Here is a 21,916-nt window from a genome sequence, read left to right as displayed (position 1 = left end):
ACCTCTTCCTTCTCTAAGCTCCATTGATGCTCTAAGCTCCTTTTTCACCCAATCTCTCTCCCTAGCCAATCAAACTTGTTGATTCTCTAGGGATTGGTTGAGAAGGCCCAGATCTACACTTCCACCAAGAGAAATTTGATTCCCCCCACTAATCCCTTGCGGATCATGTTACTCTTGGGTTTTGAGCACCCTAAACGGTTGAGGTCACCATGGAGCCATAGTCCATTGTGGTGAATCTTCGTGTTGTCATTGGGAGCCTCCAATTAAGTTGTGGAGATTGCCCCAACCTTGTTTGTAAAGGTTCGGTCGCTGCCTCCAAGGGCACCAATAGTGGAATCATGGCATCTCGCATTGTGTGAGCGCGTGAGGAGAATACAGGTGGCCCTAGTGGCTTCTTGGGGAGCATTGTCCCTCCACACCGCTCCAACGGAGATGTACTTCCCTTCAAAAGGAAGAAACTTCGGTAACACATCCTCGTCTCCATCGGTTCCGCTTTTGGTTATCTCTCACCTTTACTTGTGCAAGCTATATTGCTTGCTTGTGTGCTTCTTGTTGTTGCATCATATAGGTTGCTCACCTAGTTACATTTCTAGACAACCTACTTTGATGCAAAGTTTAATTTGGTAAAGAATAGCTAAAAATTGTTAGTTGCCTACTCACCCCCCTCTAGTCAACTATATCGATCCTTTCAGTAGTGTTCATCCCCCATTTCCTTCGCGGACTAGGGTTTCCCCTTCATCCTTTTGTCCGCAGTCTCATGTTCTACTATGGACTAGATTTTCATGATCTTGCCCCCAAACTCCTTCCTCAACCTCTCGGCGTCCATTATTATGTGCGAGGCATTCCTCCGCATCCCTCCCCACTTTGGTCTATGGCTCAAGGTCTTCAATGTGAAGCCGAAGGTGGTCGAGAGCCAACACACGGAGTGCGGAGGCGCCATGGTGAGCAAGCTCCCCAATGTCAACTGGCCAATAGGGACCTTTGTGGAGAGCGTCAAAAGGATGGCAGCATGGGTGGTTCTATATCACGGAACCCCGCGACACCACATGGGCCGCCGCACCTGAGTTCAAATATGAGCCTCTGATGCGGCTTACATCCTGGCTTAATAAGGGCCTAGATTTGGAATCACCTGACGAGGTGACAGCGCTGGAGAGCCGCATGAAGGGCGTGATAAACAAGAAAACCAGCCTTCCCAGTGTGATTCAGGTGATGTTTTTTCGCCGGATTCTCCCCTCTCAACGTCGGTCTCAATACATGTGGGAATTTGACCCGGCCGGTCCTCGGACTCTGCAACGGTTCTTTGGCACGACGCACGAAGACATATGGAAGCTTCTCTTCAAGACTTAAAAGTCATGGCCAGAGTCAACCAAAGACCGCGGCTATAACTGCGCGCGTCCAGCTTCTCCCGTAAGTTTTATAATAACTTTTATTTGCAATTCCGAGGAGTATATTGAACCCTCTTACTTCCACAGGGCTGGACAAAGAAGGCGGAGCAGATCAGCTGTTCGGCTCCGTTGCCCGAGGACCAGGGTACTCCCTTGCTGGCGAAGATACTGGTTCCGGCGCTGGAGAAGAAGGCCAAAAATAAGGGCCAAGAGACTAGAAGTGGCCTCCATTGTAAGGGTACTTCGGATGCCATGTCCGAAGACTCCGAAGCTTCCTCCTGGCACGACGAGGACGTCGAGGAGGGTGGGAATAAATCTCCCCCCAGGGGGGAAGAAGAAAAGGGGGGCTCCCACGAATTTGAAGGCGGAGGCGGCCAAGAAGGGAAAACCCTCGTTTTCGGATGATTCCGAAGCGGATGGCGATGCCACCCCAAAGCGGCGCCCCAGGACGAAGCCCTCAGCTGAATCATAAGTATTCAAAGACACTATATACATAACCGATTGTATGCCTTATTATTTTATCATACTGAAGTGCGTATTATAGCCCGGTTTGCGATCTCGCCCAACGGTCATCGTCATCTGGGAACTCACTGGGGATAAACGCGATGGAGAGAGAGTCACCTCCGCAGATCTCTCCACCCACTTTCCAGGATAACACCAAAGTGTTATCTCGAGAGACCGTGAAGGTGGCGGCAGACGGTAATGCCTGTGTTGCCGAAGAGAGGGGGAAATCCACCCCCACGGAGGCCGGTGGTGGGGGCAACGCTCAATTCGGCCCCCCATTGAATATTATTTCGGAGACTCGTACGACTCTGGAATTGGAGCAGCAGCCTTCTTCAAGAGAAGGGGGGCGCCGACTCCATCGCGTCCTCTGTCAATCCGGAGGCGCCAGACATTCTGATGGGAGCGCTTCAAAGTGCTTCCATTGTGGAGGAACACCGAACCCTTATGGGGACGGTGGTTTACAAGGTTTGGTTCGCGAAAAGCAGATTGAACCAAGCTTTCACCAGCCTTGTAACAGGCTTTGAGGTATGTGAAGTAATGTATTTTTGGTTATTTGCGAAAGGAATAACTGTGTATAGATAGTAGCCCCTGAGACTCTGTTCTGTGTTTCCTGAAGAAGGGTCGAGCAGAGGATCGAATATTATATCACAAGAGCTAACATATATGTCTATGTTGATGAGCAGGCTGCGAAGTTGGCGACAACCTCGCATGCAGCCGAAGTCTCTGAACTAAAGCGGAGGCTGGAGGCAAAACAAGGTATGTTATACCGAAGCATACCTGAACTGATATGAGTTCCAATTTGTTATCCGACTGAGCATTATATTTATGCCCATAGCTGAATCGTTTGACGTCGAAGCCCTCAAGAGTGCGCTAGCCGCAGCTAATAAGGAGGCGGACAAGGAACGCGCTGCTCGCCAAAAGCATGAGGCGAGGTTGGATGAAGTCCAACAAGAGCTCACAGACGCCATAAAGAAATGTGAGTCTCTGGAGCGCAAGGTGTCGGATCAAGAATCTGATCTTACTGCGGCGCTCCAAAGTGCAAAGGAGGCCCGGGTTGAAGCCCAGGGTGCCTATCAAGAGATCCGCGAGGCCAAGAAGATCACAGCTGGTAAGACTTTTAATATGCAGAGAAAATATGTAAGGAGAAAGTATACCTTCTTGACACGCATTTGGAGTTCTCCAGGAGCGTTTGCGGATTTGCCCCGAAGTGTTGCAGATGTTGCGGATTTCTTCTGAGCCGAGGAGGGGAGCTCAACAAAGAAACTGTTCTGGTCACAATACCGTGAGCCAGAGCAGCCCTTGGCCCTCAGCAATCAGCTGAAACAGTTGACCGAGCTGCATAGGATGACTGAGCTGGCCATGAAGGATGTCATAATCCTTTTTTGGTCAGCTGAACCAATACCTAATAGCTACTTCGGGCTTGTGAAGCGGCTGGTTGATGCCTGCCCAAGGCTAGATGATTAAGCGGTCGGTCTGCATCAAAGGTGCCCGGATGGCCTTCGCCCGTGTCAAGGTACAATGGGCGAAGATGAATGCCACTAGTCTTGCGACCGAAGGACCGCCCGCAGCCAAGGAGCGTCGTACGCCGGAGAAGTACTACAACAATGTCCTTGAAGGATCACATATTATAGAGGGCCTGTGCTCGAAGGACATGATGTTTGAATGATTGTATCCGCGATGCCCAGAATGTGTAATGAAAACAAAGCGTTCAAATAATGTTAGTCTTGTTTCATTTGAATTTATTTATCCTCCATTGCGGTCATTTATTAAATCTGAGAGTTGGCCAGTCGTCGGCTTCAACCCCTCACGTAGATATTGCGGGGGTGTTCGGTACAGCACATAAACACACTTAACCCAACGTTTTGGTCCTTGAAGGAGGTGCTAGTGCGGCGAACCAGGCAATTAGACTATCCGGCTTTATCACTCTCACTTAGCCATAGGAGTTTGATAATAGAATTATAGGCGTAGCCCCTGGTATTTGATCAGCGATCCGAACTCGGGCGTTGTAAACACCTGACCAGGTTAAACTAGTCCTTCCTGTGACACGGAAGAAATCGCAAGAGATTTATACTGAGTCACCAAATAGCTGACCAGCTCTCGCCGCATCATGACAGTCAGTTTTAGGCTTTCTCTACTGAGGTGTTTGTCCGGCCAACCAGAAACACAATTGCAGTAGTTCTCCCTTTACTTCCTTAGCCGAACAATCAGAACGTAAGGTAGTAACCACAGGAGCCAGGCAACCCAACTATTGATCCAAGACATGATTCAGAGTTGATGCATATAATGCTAGATTTGAGACACCGAATTGCACTTGTGAAAGTGTTTGGACTTATAATAAATTTAATAAATGTACACGGCTGAATGGAGCCCCTGGCGATTTAGGTCGGGCCGAAGTGTACATGGCAATTACATGATAAAAAGAATACTGAAGAAGGAATAAGCCAGTACCAAGCAATTTGGGCAAAAAATTGTTTCCATTATAGTCTTATTGATATGTCAAAATGTATTTGTACAGATAATGCTATAAGCATCAAGGCTATTTACATGCCGAGCGCAAGAGAAAGTTGTGTACAAGTATTTAAGAACATTGGGGGAGGTGATCTTGAAAGATCCTTTAGGTACTCCATCGTATATCTGCGCTTCTTTTCGCCTTGGTGTGTGATCCTTTGAGAGGATTGATGAAATAAGTTTTCATAAGGGGCCGGAAAAGGGGCCCTTTGACACCATAAAAAGGGCGATGTAGGTTGTAACAATCCTGAAAAGGAAAACAAAATTAAGAAAAAGATAGAAGGGGGTCCGGACACGGTTGAGCCGTATTGTGGACCTCATCCTCGATATGCCTCTATCGTCGCCCATGGTATTTTTAGTGCATAATTGCGAGCACGCGGTACATACACCGCTGTTTGGTTGGGGCAAAGACAGAGGCCGGATTGCTAGTCGAGCTCCTGGTGGGCTGGACTATCATTCTGTGGGGTAGTTCGGGCTCGTTTGATAGGGTCCGTCGGCTTGGAGGAGGATGAAGAATTCGGCTTGATAAGGCCGACCTGTACTTCCACTGCGAGGGCCGTGGTGTGTTCCTCAGTACGGAGGGAATGATCCATGTTTCCATGAACTGTTATAACACTGCGCGGGCTCGGCATTTCAAATTTTAGATAAGCGTAGTGCAGAACCGCATTGAAGCGGGCAAACGCGACTCGTCCGAGCAGCGCGTGATAGCCACTGCAAAAAGGGACGATCTCGAAGATCAAGTCTTTGCTTCGGGAGTTGTCTGGCAAACCGAATACGACCTCCAATGTGATTGAGCCCGTGTAGCGGGCCTCTACACCAGGTATTACTCCTTTAAAGGTAGTTTTAGTGGGTTTGGTTCTTGACAAGTCAATACCCATTTTCCTCACTGTGTCCTGATAGAGTAGATTAAGACTGCTACCGCCGTCCATGAGGACTCTCGTGAGGTGGAATCTATCAATAATTCGATCAAGGACTAATGCGGCTGAACCTCCATGACGGATACTGGTCGGATGATCCCTGCGATCGAAGGTGATCGGGCATGCTGACCATGGGTTGATTTTTGGGGCGACTGGCTCTATCGCATAGACGTCCCTTAGCGTGCATTTGCGCTCCCTTTTGGGGATGTGGGTAGCATATATCATGTTCACCGTCTTGAATTTGGGGGGAAATTTCTTTTGTCCCCCTGTATTCAGTGGGCGAGGCTCCTCATGGTCATCCTCGTTGGGTGACGCTTTCCCCGTGTGTTCGGCGTTTAACTTGCCAGCCTGTTTGAAGACCCAACAACTTCTGTTGGTATGGTTAGCAGGCTTTTTAGGGGTGCCATGGATCTGGCAAGGTCGATCGAGTATTCGGTCCAGGCTAGATGATATGTCCTTGTTTCTTTTGAATGGCCTCTTCCGTTGACCGGGCTTGGAGCCCCGGCGTTAACGGCCGTGTCTTCGGCATTATCAGAGTTACTCCAACGCTTATTTTTATTGCGTCGGGGCCTGCCATTTCTGTTTTTTGCTTCAGAAGTGTCTGGATCACTAGTACTATTGCTTCTGCACGCAAGCCAGCTATCTTCGCCCACGCAAAAGCAGGTCATGAGTGATGTGAGGGCTGCCATAGACTTCAGCTTTTCTTGGCCGAGGTGCCGGGCGAGCCATTCATCATGGATGCTGTGTTTGAAGGCAGCTAGAGCCTCAGCGTCCAGACAGTTGACAATTTGGTTCTTTTTGACTAGGAGCCCGGTCCAGAACTTTCGGGTTGGCTCTCCGGGCTGCTGGAGTATGTGACTATGGTCATCGGCGTCCAGAGGCCGGTTATATGTGCCCTGGAAGTTTTCTCTAAAGGCGTCCTCCAGGTCTTCCCAACTCCCAATAGAGTTTTCTGGGAGGATGTTTAACCAGTGTCGAGCTGGTCCCTTAAGCTTGAGGGGGAGGTATTTGATGGCATGTTGATCATTAGCGCGAGCCATGTGAATGTGGAGAAGGAAATCTTTGATCCACACTGCGGGATCCGTTGTGCCATCGTATGATTCGATGTTCACAGGTTTAAACCCTTCTGGGAACTGGTGTTCCATCACCTCATCAGTGAAGCATAGGGAGTGCACGGCGCCTCTATATCGGACCACGTCATGGCGGAGTTCGGATGGAGTCCGTATGCGGTTTTCAGCCCGGGTGAAGTTATGCTTGTCACGCCAGGCTTGATGGCCTTCTTCTCGCGTTGGGGCTCGGCCCTTTGATCCGTATATTGACCTGGTCTGACCAGCTCTATTATCCAGGTCCTGTCATAGGTCGTAAGTGTATCCTGCAGCTGTTGTCTCTTTACCTTTATGGCGGGGTGGTGCAGGCGGGTGTTCGGCTTGAGTTGCCGCTCTGCCTCGGCCACGTGGTTGTCGGTCAGGTCCGTCAGTAGCATTACGCTTGGGCGGTATAGGCTCTGGGACCTCGTCGTTGAATTCGGGTAGCAGCTTGCTGATAACCCACAAGTGTAGGGGATCGCAACAGCTTTCGAGGGTAAAGTATTCAACCCAAATTTATTGATTCGACACAAGGGGAGCCAAAGAATATTCTTGAGTATTAGCAGTTGAGTTGTCAATTCAACCACACCTGGATAACTTAGTATCCACAGCAAGGTATTTAGTAGCAAAGTAGTATGATAGTAATGGTAACGGTGGTAAGAGGTAAAGATAGTAATAGCAATATTTTTGGTGTTTTGTAGTGATTGTAACAGTAGCAACGGAAAAGTAAATAAGCGAAGAACAATATATGAAAATCTCATAGGCAATGGATCAGTGATGGATAATTATGCCGGATGCGATTCCTCATGTAATAGCTATAACATAGGGTGACACAGAACTAGCTCCAGTTCATCAATGTAATGTAGGCATGTATTCTGTAAATAGTCATACGTGCTTATGGAAAAGAACTTGCATGACATCTTTTGTCCTACCCTCCCGTGGCAGCGGGGTCCTAGTGGAAACTAAGGGATATTAAGGCCTCCTTTTAATAGAGAACCAGACCAAAGCATTAACACATAGTGAATACATGAACTCCTCAAACTACGGTCATCACCGAGAAGTATCCCGATTATTGTCACTTCGGGGTTGTCGGATCATGACACATAATAGGTGACTATAGACTTGCAAGATAGGATCAAGAACACACATATATTGATGAAAACATAATAGGTTCAGATCTGAAATCATGGCACTCGGGCTCTAGTGACAAGCATTAAGCATAGCAAAGTCATAGCAATCTCAGAACATAATGGATACTAGGGATCAAACCCTAACAAAACTAACTTGATTACATGGTAAATCTCATCCAACCCATCACCGTCCAGCAATCCTACGATGGAATTACTCATGCACGGCGGTGAGCATCATGAAATTGGTGATGGAGGATGGTTGATGATGACGACAACGACGAATCCCCCTCTCCGGAGCCCCGAACGGACTCCAGATCAGCCCTCCTGAGAGAGATTAGGGCTTGGCGGCGGCTCCATGTCGTAAAACAAGATGAAACTTTTTCCCTGATTTTTTTCTCCCCGAGACGGAATATATGGAGTTGGAGTTGAGGTCGGTGCAGGTCCAGGGGGCCCACGAGATATGGGGCGAGCCCTATAGGGGGGGCGCCCCCTGTCTCGTGGACAGGCCCTGGCCCCCCTGGTGTATTTCTTTCGCCCAGAAATTCTTATTAATTCCAAAAAGTGCCTCCATGGATTTGCAGGTCATTCCGAGAACTTTTGTTTTCTACACATAAAACAACATTGTGGCAGTTTTGCTGAAAACAGCGTCAGTCCGGGTTAGTTTCATTCACATCATGCAAGTTAGAGTCCAAAACAAGGGCAAAAGTGTTTGGAAAAGTAGATACGTTGGAGACGTATCAACTCCCCCAAGCTTAAACCTTTGCTTGTCCTCAAGCAATTCAGTTGGTAGACTGAAAGTGATAAAGAAAAACTTATACAAACTCTATTTGCTCTTGTTGTTGTAAACATGCAAAGCCATCATTCAGGTTTCAACAATATCATAAACTAACCATACTCACAATAACACTTAGGTCTCACAATTACTCATATCAATAACATAATCAGCTAGCGAGCCATAATAATAAAACTCGGATGACAACACTTTCTCAAAACAATCATAACATGATATAACAAAATGGTATCTCGCTAGCCCTTTCTGAGACCGCAAAACATAAATGTAGAGCACCTTTAAAGATCAAGGACTGACTAAACATTGTAATTCATGGTAAAAGAGATCCAGTCAAGTCATACCCAATATAAACCAATAATAATGAACGCAAATGACAGTGTGCTCTCCAGCGAGTGCTTTTTAATAAGAAGGTGATGACTCAACATAAAAGTAAATAGGTAGGCCCTTCGCAGAGGGAAGCAGGGATTTGTAGAGGTGCCAAAGCTCGATTTTAAAATAGAGATCGAATAACATTTTGAGCGGCATACTTTCGCTGTCAACACAACAACTATGAGATGGTTGTATCTTCCATACTAAATGCATTATAGGCAGTTCCCACGCAGAATGGTAAAAGTTTATACTCCCCCAACCACCAACAAGCATCAATCCATGGCTTGCTCGAAATGACGAGTGCCTCCAACAAACAACAGCCCTGGGGGAGTTTTGTTTAATTATTTTGATTTGCTTTGATCTTTTTGGATCATGGGACAGGGCATCCCGGTTACCGGCCCTTTCTCGTGAATGAGGAGCGGAGTCCACTCCTCTGAGAATAACCCACCTAGCATGGAAGATATAGGCAGCCCTAGTGGAAACATGAGTGGCTAGAGCATACAAAACAGAATTTCATTTGAAGGTTTGGAGTTTGGCACATACAAATTTACTTGGAACGACAGGTAAATACCGCATATAGGAAGGTATAGTAGACTCATATGGAACAACTTTGGGGTTTAAGGAGTTTGGATGCACAAGCAGTATTCCCGCTTAGTACAGGTGAAGGCTAGCAAAAGACTGGGAAGCGACCAATTGAGAGAGCGACAACAGTCATAAACATGCATTAAAACTAATTCACACTGAGTACAAACATGAGTAGGGTATAATCCACCATGAACATAAATATCGTGAAGGCTATGTTGATTTGATTCAACTACATGCATGAACATGTGCCAAGTCGAGTCACTCAATTCATTCAAAGGAGGATACCATCCCATCATATCACATCATAATCATTCTAATAGCATGTTGGCATGCAAGGTAAACCATTCTAACTCATAGCTAATCAAGCATGGCACAAGCAACTATAATCTCTAAATGTCATTGCAAATATGTTTACTTCATAATAAGCTGAATCAGGAACGATGAACTCATCATATTTACAAAAACAAGAGAGGTCGAGTTCATACCAGCTTTTCTCATCTTAATAAGTTCATCATATATCGTCATTATTGCCTTTCACTTGCATGATCGAACGATGTGTATAATAATAAGAGTGCATGTGCATTGGACTAAGCTGGAATCTGCAAGCATTCAACTCAAGAGAGAAGACAAATAATATGGGCTCTAGATTAAATAAACAATCATGCATATGAGAGCCACTAAGCATTTTCAATATGGTCTTCTCGACCCCCAAAGGAAAGAAAAGAAAATAAAACTATTTACACGGGAAAGCTCCCAACACGTAAAAGAAGAATAAGAAATCTTTTTGGGTTTTCATTTTAATTTCTACTACAAGCATGGAAATTAAGCTAACTAATTTTTTGTTTTTTCTCAAGGTTTATCAAACACACAAGAAGAAAACTAGAAAAAGGAAATTTAAACTAACATGGATAATACAATGAAAGAGTATAAGCAATGACAACTAGTGTGTTAACATGAATGTAAAGTTGGTGAGAAATACGTACTCCCCAAGCTTAGGCTTTTGGCCTAAGTTGGTCTAATACCAGGGACCGCCTGGCTGATATCCATAAGTGAAACCGGGGTTGTACTGAGATGCAGCGGCAACCGCCTCCTGAGCCTCCACTCCCCTCTTGTATTCAGCTGCTTACTCCCTGGTGACAACATATCTCCCTTTTGCCTGATAATCAAAAAGGTAGGGAGCAGGAAGAGTAACAGGGACAATGTTGCGTCTGTCATAGATTAGTCGATAATGGAGGAATTGTTCATTCCTCTCAAGAAAATGATGATTAAACATGGCTTCTTTATCCAAATAAGCAGGGGGTAAAATCATATCCCCCTCTCGTGGGGCTATACCAAGATAATTAGCCACACGGGTTGCATAAATTCCTCCAAAGAAATTTCCCTTTCTACTATTATTCTGCAACCTTCGTGCAACTATTGCCCCCAAGTTAAAACCTTTATAACCTAACACAGCACTCTTGAGGACACACATGTGACATGCTTCATCCTTACCGTTAATAAATCTACCAATGAAGAGAGCAAAATAATGGATAGCAGGAAAATGAATGCTCCCTATGGTAGCTTGTGCTATGTCCCTAGATTCTCCCACAGTAATACTAGCAAGAAAATCTCTAAATTCAGATTTGTGAGGATCATTAATATTACCCCATTGCGGGAGTTTGCAAGCATTTGTGAAATCCTCTAAGTCCATGGTATAAGATGTATCATAAATATCAAATAGGACACTAGGAGAATTGCGCGTACAGTTATATTTAAACCTCCGCACAAAGGAGTCAGTCAATTGATAGTACTGAGGACACTTATCTTGTAAGAAGTCCTCCAGCTCAGCATTATGCACATACGCGTCAAATTCCTCCTTAAAGCCTGCTCTGACCATAAAATCATCGGATGGCCACTCACAAGCTCGTACATCCGCGTTCCTCAGTAGTTCAACATCTTGCTCACGTATAGCAATCCTGGGCCCTTTCTTCACCAAGGAACCACCTTGGTACATTCTCCTAAGCATATTTCTTTTTCTGAAATAATTCTGAAATTTTAGTAACTTCAAAATAAAAGTGAATAAGACTTAACAAGAATGGTAGCAACTACTCCTACAAGTGCCTAGAGCCTATATCATGCATTAGAATTACTTGGAACCTCAAAAATTTAACATGCAAGCTCAAGAATAGAGTCACCAAGGCAGCAAGGATTTGCAATGAATAAAGCACTAGAACAAAAACTAATTGGACCAATGGAGGAGTCACATACCAAGCAACAATCTCCCAAAGCAGTTTTGTGAATGGAGCTTTGAGCTAAGAGATCAAAAATCGCAGCAAAACGAGCTAGAACGCGTGCTTGAGCTGGATGGGGATTTTTTTGGTTAGATGATGAAGTGTGTGGGTGCTGGCATAAGTGGAGGGTGGCTACTAGGGGCCCATGAGACAGGGGGCGCGCCCTACAGGGGGGGCGCCCTCCTCTCTCGTGGCCTGGTGCTTGCCCCTCCTGCAGTGTTTTTAGTGCCTAAAATCCTCAAATATTCCAGAAAAAATCATACTAAATTTGCAGGGCATTTGGAGCACTTTTATTTTCGGTCTATTTTTTTATTGCACGGATAAATCAGAAAACAGACGGATAATACTATTTTCACTTTATATAATCTAAATAATAGAAAGTAAAAAGAAAGTACAGAAGGTTGTGCCTTCTAGTTTCATCCATCTCATGATCATCAAAATGAATCCACTAACAAGGTTGATCAAGTCTTGTTAACAAACTCATTCCGAATAACACGGAACCAGAGAAATTTCAAAGTGACACTAAGTTACCTCAATGGGGATATGAAAATCCCCAACAATAAGAATATCATACTTTTTCTTGACAGTAGGGAGAGGGAATTCAAAACCTCCAATAATAATTGATGGGATTTTCTCAATAGTATTTATGCTATGAACTTGGATTTGCTTCCTCGGAAAATGTACCGTATGCTCATTACCATTAACATGAAAAGTGGCATTGCCTTTGTTGCAATCAATAACAGCTCCTGTAGTATTTAAAAAGGGTCTACCAAGAATAATAGACATACTACCGTCCTCGGGAATATCAAGAATAACGAAGTCTGTTAAGATAGTAACATTCGCAACAACAACAGGCACGTCCTCACAAATGCCGACATGTATAGCAGTTGATTTGTCAGCCATTTGCAAAGATATTTCAGTAGGTTTCAACTTATTCAATTCAAGTCTACGATACAAGGAAAGAGGCATAACACTAACACCGGCTCCTAAATCACATAAAGCAGTTTTAACATAATTTCTTTTAATAGAGCAAGGTATAGTGGGTACTCCGGGATCACCAAGTTTCTTAGGTATTCCACCCTTAAAGGTATAGTTGGCAAGCATGGTGGAAATCTCAGTCTCAGGTATTTTCCTCTTATTAGTGATGATATCTTTCATATATTTAGCATAAGGGTTTGTTTTAAGCATATCAGTTAAGCGCATGCGTAAGAAAATAGGTCTAATTATTTCAGCAAAACGCTCAAAGTCCTCATCATCCTTTGACTTGGATGGTTTAGGAGGAAAGGGCATGGGTTTCTGAACCCATGGTTCTCTTTCTTTACCGTGCTTCCTAGCAACAAAATCTCTCTTATCATAATGTTGGTTTCTTGATTGTGGGTTATCAAGACCAATAGCAGGTTCAATTTCTATATCATTGTTATTACTAGGTTGAGCATCTACATGAACATCATTATTGGCATTATCATCAGGTTCATGTTCATCTCCGGATTGTGTTTCAGCATCAGAGATAGAAGTATTATTAGGATTCTCAGGTGTTTCTTCATTAGGTTCACTAGACGTTTGCAAAGTTCTATCATTCTTCTTTTTCTTCTTCTTAGAAGAACTAGGAGCATCTAGATTATTATTCTGAGAATCTTGTTCAATTCTCTTAGGGTGGCCTTCAGGATACAAAGGTTCCTGAGTCATTCTACCAGTTCTAGTAGCCACTCTAACAGGAAAGTCATTTTTATTATTTAATTCAGCAAGCAATTCATTCTAAGCCTTAAGTACTTGTTCAGCTTGAGTAGCAATCATGGAAGCATGTTTACTAGCTACATAATCATTCAAACGTACTATCGTATAAGCATTATTCTTCAATTGTCTACCAACATAATCATTGAAATTTGCTTGTCTATTCATGAAATCATCAAATTCATCTAAGCAAGGGCTATGAAATTTAGTAGATGGGATTTCATCTTTATCATATCTATAGAGAGAATTTACCTTTACTACCTGTGTCGGGTTATCAAGACAATGTGTTTCTACAATAGGCAGTATATTAAGACCATGTATTTCTTCAATAGGTGGTAAATTCTTAACATCTTCAGCTTTAATACCTTTCTTTTTCATTGCTTTCTTTGCCTCTTGCATATCTTCATGACTGAGAAATAAAACACCTCTCTTCTTCGGAGTGGGTTTAGGAATAGGCTCAGGAGCTGGCTTAATTGGTTCGGGAATTGGCTCAAGAAGAGTCCAATTATTCTCATTAGTCAACATATTATTCAATAACATTTCAGCTTCGTCGACTGTTCTTTCCCTGAAAACACAACCAACACAACTATCCAAGTAGTCCTTGGAAGCATCGGTTAGTCCATTATAGAAGATATCAAGTATTTCATTTTTCTTAAGTGGATGATCAGGCAAAGCATTAAGTAATCGGAGAAGCCTCCCCCAAGCTTGTGGGAGACTCTCTTCTTTGATTTGCACAAAATTATATATTTCCCGCAAGGCAGCTTGTTTCTTATGAGTAGGGAAATATTTAGCAGAGAAGTAATAAATCATATCCTGGGGACTACGCACACATCCAGGAGCAAGAGAATTATACCAAGTCTTAGCATCACCCTTTAATGAGAACAGAAATATCTTAAGGATATAAAAGTAGGGAGATCTATCATCATGAGTAAACAGGGTAGCTATATCATTCAGCTTGGTAAGATGTGCCACAACAGTTTCAGATTCAAGGCCATAAAAAGGATCGGATTCTACCAAAGTAATAATTTTAGGATCAACAGAGAATTCATAATCCTTATCAGTAACACAGATATGTGAAGTAGCAAAAGCAGGTTCAGGTTTCATTCTAGCATTAAGAGATTGTTACTTCCATTTAGCTAATAGTTTCTTAAGATCATATCTATCCTTGCAAGCAAAAATAGCTTCAGCAACTTCTTTATTCATAACATAACCCTCAGGAACAATAGGCAATACATAATCATTGGGAGAATTTTCATCATCACTATCATCAATAATAGCATCTTCAATAATTTCATTCTCTCTAGCCCTAGCAAGTTGTTCATCAAGAAATTCACCTAATGGCACAGTAGTATCATGCACAGAAGTAGTTTCATCATAAGTATCATGCAAAGCAGAAGTGGCATCATCGATAACATGCGACATATCAGAATTCATAGCAGTAACAGGTTTAGGTGTCGCAAGCTTATTAGTAACAGAAGGAGAATCTAGTGCAGAGCTAGATGGCAGTTCCTTACCTCCCCTCGTAGTTGAGGGCAAAATCTTGGTTTTAGCGTCTTTCAAGTTCTTCATAGTGATCAACAGATATAAATCCCAAGTGACTCAGAGAATAGAGCTATGTTCCCCGGCAACAACGCCAGAAATTAGTCTTGATAACCCACAAGTGTAGGGGATCGCAACAGCTTTCGACGGTAAAGTATTCAACCCAAATTTATTGATTCGACACAAGGGGAGCCAAAGAATATTCTTGAGTATTAGCAGTTGAGTTGTCAATTCAACCAAACCTGGATAACTTAGTATTTGCATCAAGGTATTTAGTAGCAAAGTAGTATGACAGTAATGGTAACGGTGGTAAGAGGTAAAGATAGTAATAGCAATATTTTTGGTGTTTTGTAGTGATTGTAACAGTAGCAACGGAAAAGTAAATAAGCGAAGAACAATATATGAAAAGCTCATAGGCAATGGATCAGTGATGGATAATTATGCCGGATGCGATTCCTCATGTAATAGCTATAACATAGGGTGACACAGAACTAGCTCCAGTTCATCAATGTAATGTAGGCATGTATTCTGTAAATAGTCATACGTGCTATGGAAAAGAACTTGTATGACATCTTTTGTCCTACCCTCCCGTGGCAGCGGGGTCCTAGTGGAAACTAAGGGATATTAAGGCCTCCTTTTAATAGAGAACCGGACCAAAGCATTAACACATAGTGAATACATGAACTCCTCAAACTACGGTCATCATCGAGAAGTATCCTGATTATTGTCACTTCGGGGTTGTCGGATCATAACACATAATAGGTGACTATAGACTTGCAAGATAGGATCAAGAAGACACATATATTGATGAAAACATAATAGGTTCAGATCTGAAATCATGGCACTCAGGCCCTAGTGACAAGCATTAAGCATAGCAAAGTCATAGCAACATCAATCTCGGAACATAGTGGATACTAGGGATCAAACCCTAACAAAACTAACTTGATTACATGGTAAATCTCATCCAACCCATCACCGTCCAGTAAGCCTACGATGGAATTACTCACGCACGGCTGTGAGCATCATGAAATTGGTGATGGAGGATGGTTGATGATGACGACGGCGACGAATCCCCCTCTCCGGAGCCCCGAATGGACTCCAGATCAGCCCTCCCGAGAGAGATTAGGCCTTGGCGGCGGCTTCGTGTCGTAAAACGCGATGAAACTTTTTCCCTGATTTTTTTCTCCCCGAGACGAAAGATATGGAGTTGGAGTTGAGGTCGGTGGAGGTCCAGGGGGCCCACGAGATAGGGGGGCGCGCCCTACAAGGGGGCGCGCCCTCCTATCTCATGGATAGGCCCTGGCCCCCCTGGTGTATTTCTTTCGCCCAAAAATTCTTATTAATTCCAAAAAGTGCCTCCGTGGATTTGCTGGTCATTCCGAGAACTTTTGTTTTCTACACATAAAACAACATCATGGCAGTTCTGCTGAAAACTTCGTCAGTCCGGGTTAGTTTCATTCAAATCATGCAAGTTAGAGTCCAAAACAAGGGCAAAAGTGTTTGGAAAAGTAGATACGTTGGAGACATATCACTTGCGCTTCGGGTAACTCTTGGTTGGGCATCCGAGGTCGTATTCCTCGGCTGCCAGGACATCAGTCCATCTGCCATTGAGCAGATCCTGATCAGCTTGTAGTTGTTGCTTCTTTTTTTCAAGCTTCTTGAAGTGGCTATTAGCTAGCGCTTAAAGCGCTCTGGTTTGAAGGGTTCCTTTGGCACAATAAATTCTTCATTGCCGAGGCTCTCGTCTTCTTCGGAGATTGGTATGTAATCATCATCCTCCGAACCCTCGTTCCCGATGGGATTGTCGGGGTTGACTTTCCCCTCCTCCCAATCATCATGTTCGGATGTTGGTTCGACCAGGGCTTCTTGGTCTTCTGCGTTATCCAGAGTATTGTTGTCTTTGGTTCCGGTATTGCTGTCTTTTTCTCGGCGCGGTTTAGAGCGGTGCCACTAACGACGACGCTTTGGTGGTGCCTCAGGAGAATTTTTCTCGACTGGGTCGTTCCCACCTTCGCCGTCATCGTATTTGGGTGTATGCACCATATACATGTCATACGTGGAGGTAGTCGTCCAGCATATGGTAAGCGGCGGGTTCTGGCCTTGTTCTTCTCCAGCATCGTCGTCCATGTCGTCGATGTCCTCGGAAGCGTAATCGAGCATGTCGGTTAAATCCTTGACAGTGGCTATGAAGTGGGTGGTGGGTGGGACGTAAAATTCCCTGCACTCAGCCCCTAGTGCGGTTTGGGCATAGTTTGGCAACGATCCTTCTATAATGGCGAGAGACCACATTAAGTCCAGAGCCTCATTTAAGGGCGAGGTATGGACATGGAAGCGAGAATCCGTGGAGCGGGGCGAGACAGGAGCTCCCTGGCCGAGCTCGTGTAACACAGACCTCGAGAGTTCGGAGTTGGTGTACAGAGCTGAGTCTGGCTCGGTGAGGATAAAGGGGGCCAGGAGTGATTCCGGGCTGGCCGGTGAAACGATGCCCTCCGCGTCTCCGGTGCTGAGCTCTATGGGTGAAAAGAGTTTGGCGAGCTCTAAGATTCCATCTTTGGACTGGACGAGGAGTTCCGGTTCTGAGGCCGGAACTGCGGTTGAGGTTGCGAACCCTTGGAAGATCAAGTCTCCTCGGATATCAGTGACGTAGTTTAGGTTCCCGAAACTGATCTGGTGACCAGGGGCGTAGTTATCGATCTGTTCAAGATGACCAATCGAATTGGCATGCAGCACGAAGCTACCGAATACGAAGATTTGGCCGGGGAGAAAGGTCTCCCTTAGGGTGGAATTGTTGTGGATGGTTGATGGAGCCATCGAGCCTTCTGGTGACGACACAGTGGAATTCTCAATGAAAGCACCAATGTCGGTGTCAAAACCGATAGATCTCGGGTAGGGGGTCCCGAACTATGTGTCTAAGGATCAAAGGTAACAAGGAGGCAGGGGACATGGTATTTACCTAGGTTTGGACCCTCTAAATGGAGGTAATACCCTACTTCCTGCTTGATTGACTATGATGAATATAGGGGTTACAAGAGTTGATCTACCTCGAGATCGTAATGGCTAAACCCTAAATGTTTAGCCTGTATGATTCTGTTCAACCCCTATAGACTGAACCCTCTGGTTTATATAGACACCGGAGGGATCTAGGGTTGTACAGAGTCAGTTATAGAAGAAGGAAAATACATGATCCGAACGCCAAGCTTGCCATCCACGCAAAGGAGAGTCCCATCCAGACACGGGGAAGGTTCTTCTATCTTGTGTCTTCAAGGCCCATCAGTCTAGTCCACATCACATAGCCCGGACGCCCGAGGACCCCTTAGTCTAGGACTCCCTCAGTGGGTTATCAAGATCAATCGCAGGTTCCATTTCAACATCATTATCAAGTTCTTTATCATTGTCTAGTTGAGCATCTACATGAACATCATCATTATCATTATCACTAGAATAATGTTCATGACCAGATTGTTTCTCAGCATCACAAATAGAAACATTATTACTATTCTCAGAAGGTTTTTCTACTTTAGGTTCACTAGGAGCATGCAAAGGCCTGTCTCTTTTCGTTTTCTTTTTCTTCTTAGATGGACTATGTGCATCTATATTAGTTCTCTGAGAATATTGTGCAATTCTTTTAGGATGACCTTCAGGATAAAGTGGTTCCTTAGTCATTCTACCTCCTCTAGTCATTACTCTACGAGCATGATCATTCATATTACTATTCATCTCATTAAGTAATTCCTTTTGAGACTTAGCAACTTGTCCTAACTGAGTTTGGACCATGGATGAATGTTTACCTAGACCTCTAACATCATTAGCAATTCTAAACATCAAGTCACTCAAACGATCTATCATGAAAGCATTACGTTTCAATTGCTTCATAACATATTCATTAAAATGTTCTTGCTTAACAATGTAATTGTCAAATTCATTCAGGCATTCACTAGTAGATTTATAAGGAATATCACCTCCATCAAATCTCATGAGATAATTAACCTCTACTACCTGTGTCGGGGTATCAAGTCCATGTATTTCTTCAATAGTAGGTAATTCTTAACATGTTCAGCTTTAATACACTTTTCTCTCATAGATTTCTTTCCCTCTTGCATATCTTCAGGACTGACAAATAGAATACCTCTGTTCTTCGAAGTTGGTTTAGGCAGTGGTTCGAGAAGTGTCCAATCATTATCATTCCTCGGTATATTATTTAATGATTCTTCAGCCTACTTAATAGTTCGTTCCCTGGAAACACAACCAACACAACTATCTAGGTAGTCCCTAGAAGCATCGGTTAGTCCATTATAAAAGATATCAAGTATTTCGTTTTTCTTAAGAGGATGATCAAGCAAAGCATTAAGTAATTAGAGAAGCATCCCCCAAGCTTGAGGGAGATTCTCTTCTTCAATTTACACAAAGTTAAATATTTCCTGTAAGGCAGCTTGTTTCTTATGAGCAGGAAAGTATTTTTCAGAGAAGTAATGTATCATATCCCGGGGACTATCACACAACCAGGAGCAAGAGTATTAAACAATATCTTAGCATCACCCTTTAGGGAGAACGGAAACAACTTAAGAATATAGTAATAGCGAATTTTTTCCTCATGAGCAAATAGGGTGGCTATATTATTCAGTTTAGTGAGATGTGCCACAATAGTTACAGATTCATAACCATGAAAATGATCAAATTCAATCAAAGTAATTAACTCAATATTAACAGAGAATTCATAATCCTTATCAATAACAAAGATAGGCGAAGCAGCTTACATAGTAATTTCTTGAGATCATCTCTATCATTACAAGCAGGAAGTTCTCTAGTTATCTGCTCACCCACAACATAACCCTTAGGTATCTTAGGCATTTCAATTCTAAGGTATCTAGGCCTAATAGGTGAACCATAGTTTTCAGCTTCAATGATTTCATCTGTTTCAGCATTTTCAATTTCTTTAGCTCTAGCAAGTTGTTCATCAAGAAATTCACCTAGTGGCACAATATCATCCAGCATAGTACTAGCATCATTCATAGCAGAAGTAGCATCATCAATTATTTGTGACATATCAGAATTGATAGCAGGTGGTGGTGTCGCAAGCTTAGTTGGTGGCGTCGCGAGCTTACTTAAAACAAAAGGTGAATCAAGTGTAGAGCTAGATAACATTTCCTTACCTCCCTTCATCCTAGAGGGAACGATCTTGGTTCTATCATCCTTTAGATTATTCATAGTGATCAATAGATATAAATCCCAAGTGACTCAGTAAATAGAGCTATGCTCCTCGGCAATGGCGTGAGAAAGAGGTCTTAATAACCCACAAGTATATGGGATCGCAACAGTTTTGGAGGGTAGAGTATTCAACCAAAATGTATTGATTCAACACAAGGGGAGCCAAAGAATATTTGCAAGTATTAGAAGTTGAGTTGTCAATTCAATCACACCTGGAGAACTAAATATCTGCAGTAGAGTGATTTGTAGCATAGTAATATGATAGTTTGGTAGCGGTAATAGCAGTAGCAACAGTAATGGTAGCGGTAACAATAGCAGTTTTGTAGCAATTGTAACATTAGCAACAACAGTAGTAACTTAGCAACGATCAATATGCAAAAGTCATAGGCATTGGATCACTGATGGATAATTATGTTGGATGACATTCATCATGTAACAGTTATAACCTAGGGAGACACAAGACTAGCTCCAATTCATCAATGTAATATAGGCATGTATTCCGTATATAGTCATATGTGCTTGCGATAAAAACTTGCATGACATCTTTTGTCCTACCCTCCTGTGGCAGTGGGGTCCATAAGGAAACTAAGGCACTTATATGTGGCACTGCCATCTTGGTCATATCAGAAAGAAACATATGCAAAAACTTCATAAAGATGGGGTGTTAACATCGTTTGTTTTTGAATCATTTGATACATGCGAAGCTTGCCTGATGGGTAAAATGACCAAGACACCGTTTACTAGTCATCTTGAACCGGCGCTTGAATTATTTGATATAATACATAGTGATGTATGTTGATCAATGAGTGTTCCGGCTCATGGTGGATACTTATACTTCATTACCTTCACTGACGATTTGAGTAGATATGGGTATATCTACCTAATGAAACATAAGTCTGAAACATTTGAAAAGTTCAAAGAATTTCACAACTTATCATGGAGGAGAATATTTGAAAAGTTGAGAATCATCATGGCAAGTTCTATGATCACATCATGGAGGAGAATATCTAAGCCATGACTTAAGCAAGCATCTAAGTGATTGCAGGATTGTACCACAACTTATCCCTCCCGAAACTCCGCAGAGAAACGACGTGTAGGGAAGGTGTAACCGAACCTTGTTAGACAAGGTCAGGTCAATGATGTCATTTACCGATCTACCTTTATCATTTTGGGTGTATGCACTTGAGACAACAATATATACGTTAAACAAAGCACCATCAAATTCTATTGAGACAACACCATATGAGTTATGGAATGGTAAGAAACCAAATTTGTTGCATCTCAAGATTTGGGGTTGTGAAGCTTATGTAAAACGTTTACAACCAAACAAGCTTGATCCTAAAGCAGACAAGTGCTACTTTGTGGGTTATCCCAAAGAAATATTTGGGTATTCCTTCTACCAAAAGTCCAGTGACAAAGTGTTTGTTGCAAAAGGTGGACACTTTCTCGAGGATGAGTTTCTCGCCAAAGAAGTAAGTGGGAAGACAGTATAGCTTGACGAGCTTTTAGAATCTTCGGAAAATATAGACAGGACTAACAAAAAGGAATCTGTTCCAAAAGTTGTCCATGCCACTGAACCAGAAGTTACTGCACCACTTTTACGAACTCTAGTTAACATTGTGATTGAAGCGCGTAGACCAGGAAGAGTTATCGAACCTCCTGAATGGTTTCATAGTGAAATATTCATCTTAGAAGAAGATGAACCTACACACTACAAGGAAGCGATGGCGGTTCCCATCTCAAAGAATGGCTCAAAGCCATACAATTCGAAATGGAGTCCATGTACGAGAATCAAGGTTGGGACTTGGTCAATCCTCCAGAGGGTGTAAAACCCATACAATGTAAATGGATCTTCAAGGCAAAAATGGACACAGATGGTAATCCCACCATCTACAAAG

Source organism: Triticum dicoccoides, chromosome 3B (genome assembly GCF_002162155.2).
Source record: "Triticum dicoccoides isolate Atlit2015 ecotype Zavitan chromosome 3B, WEW_v2.0, whole genome shotgun sequence".
Lineage (NCBI taxonomy): Eukaryota > Viridiplantae > Streptophyta > Magnoliopsida > Poales > Poaceae > Triticum > Triticum dicoccoides.
This window is presented reverse-complemented; position numbering follows the sequence as displayed.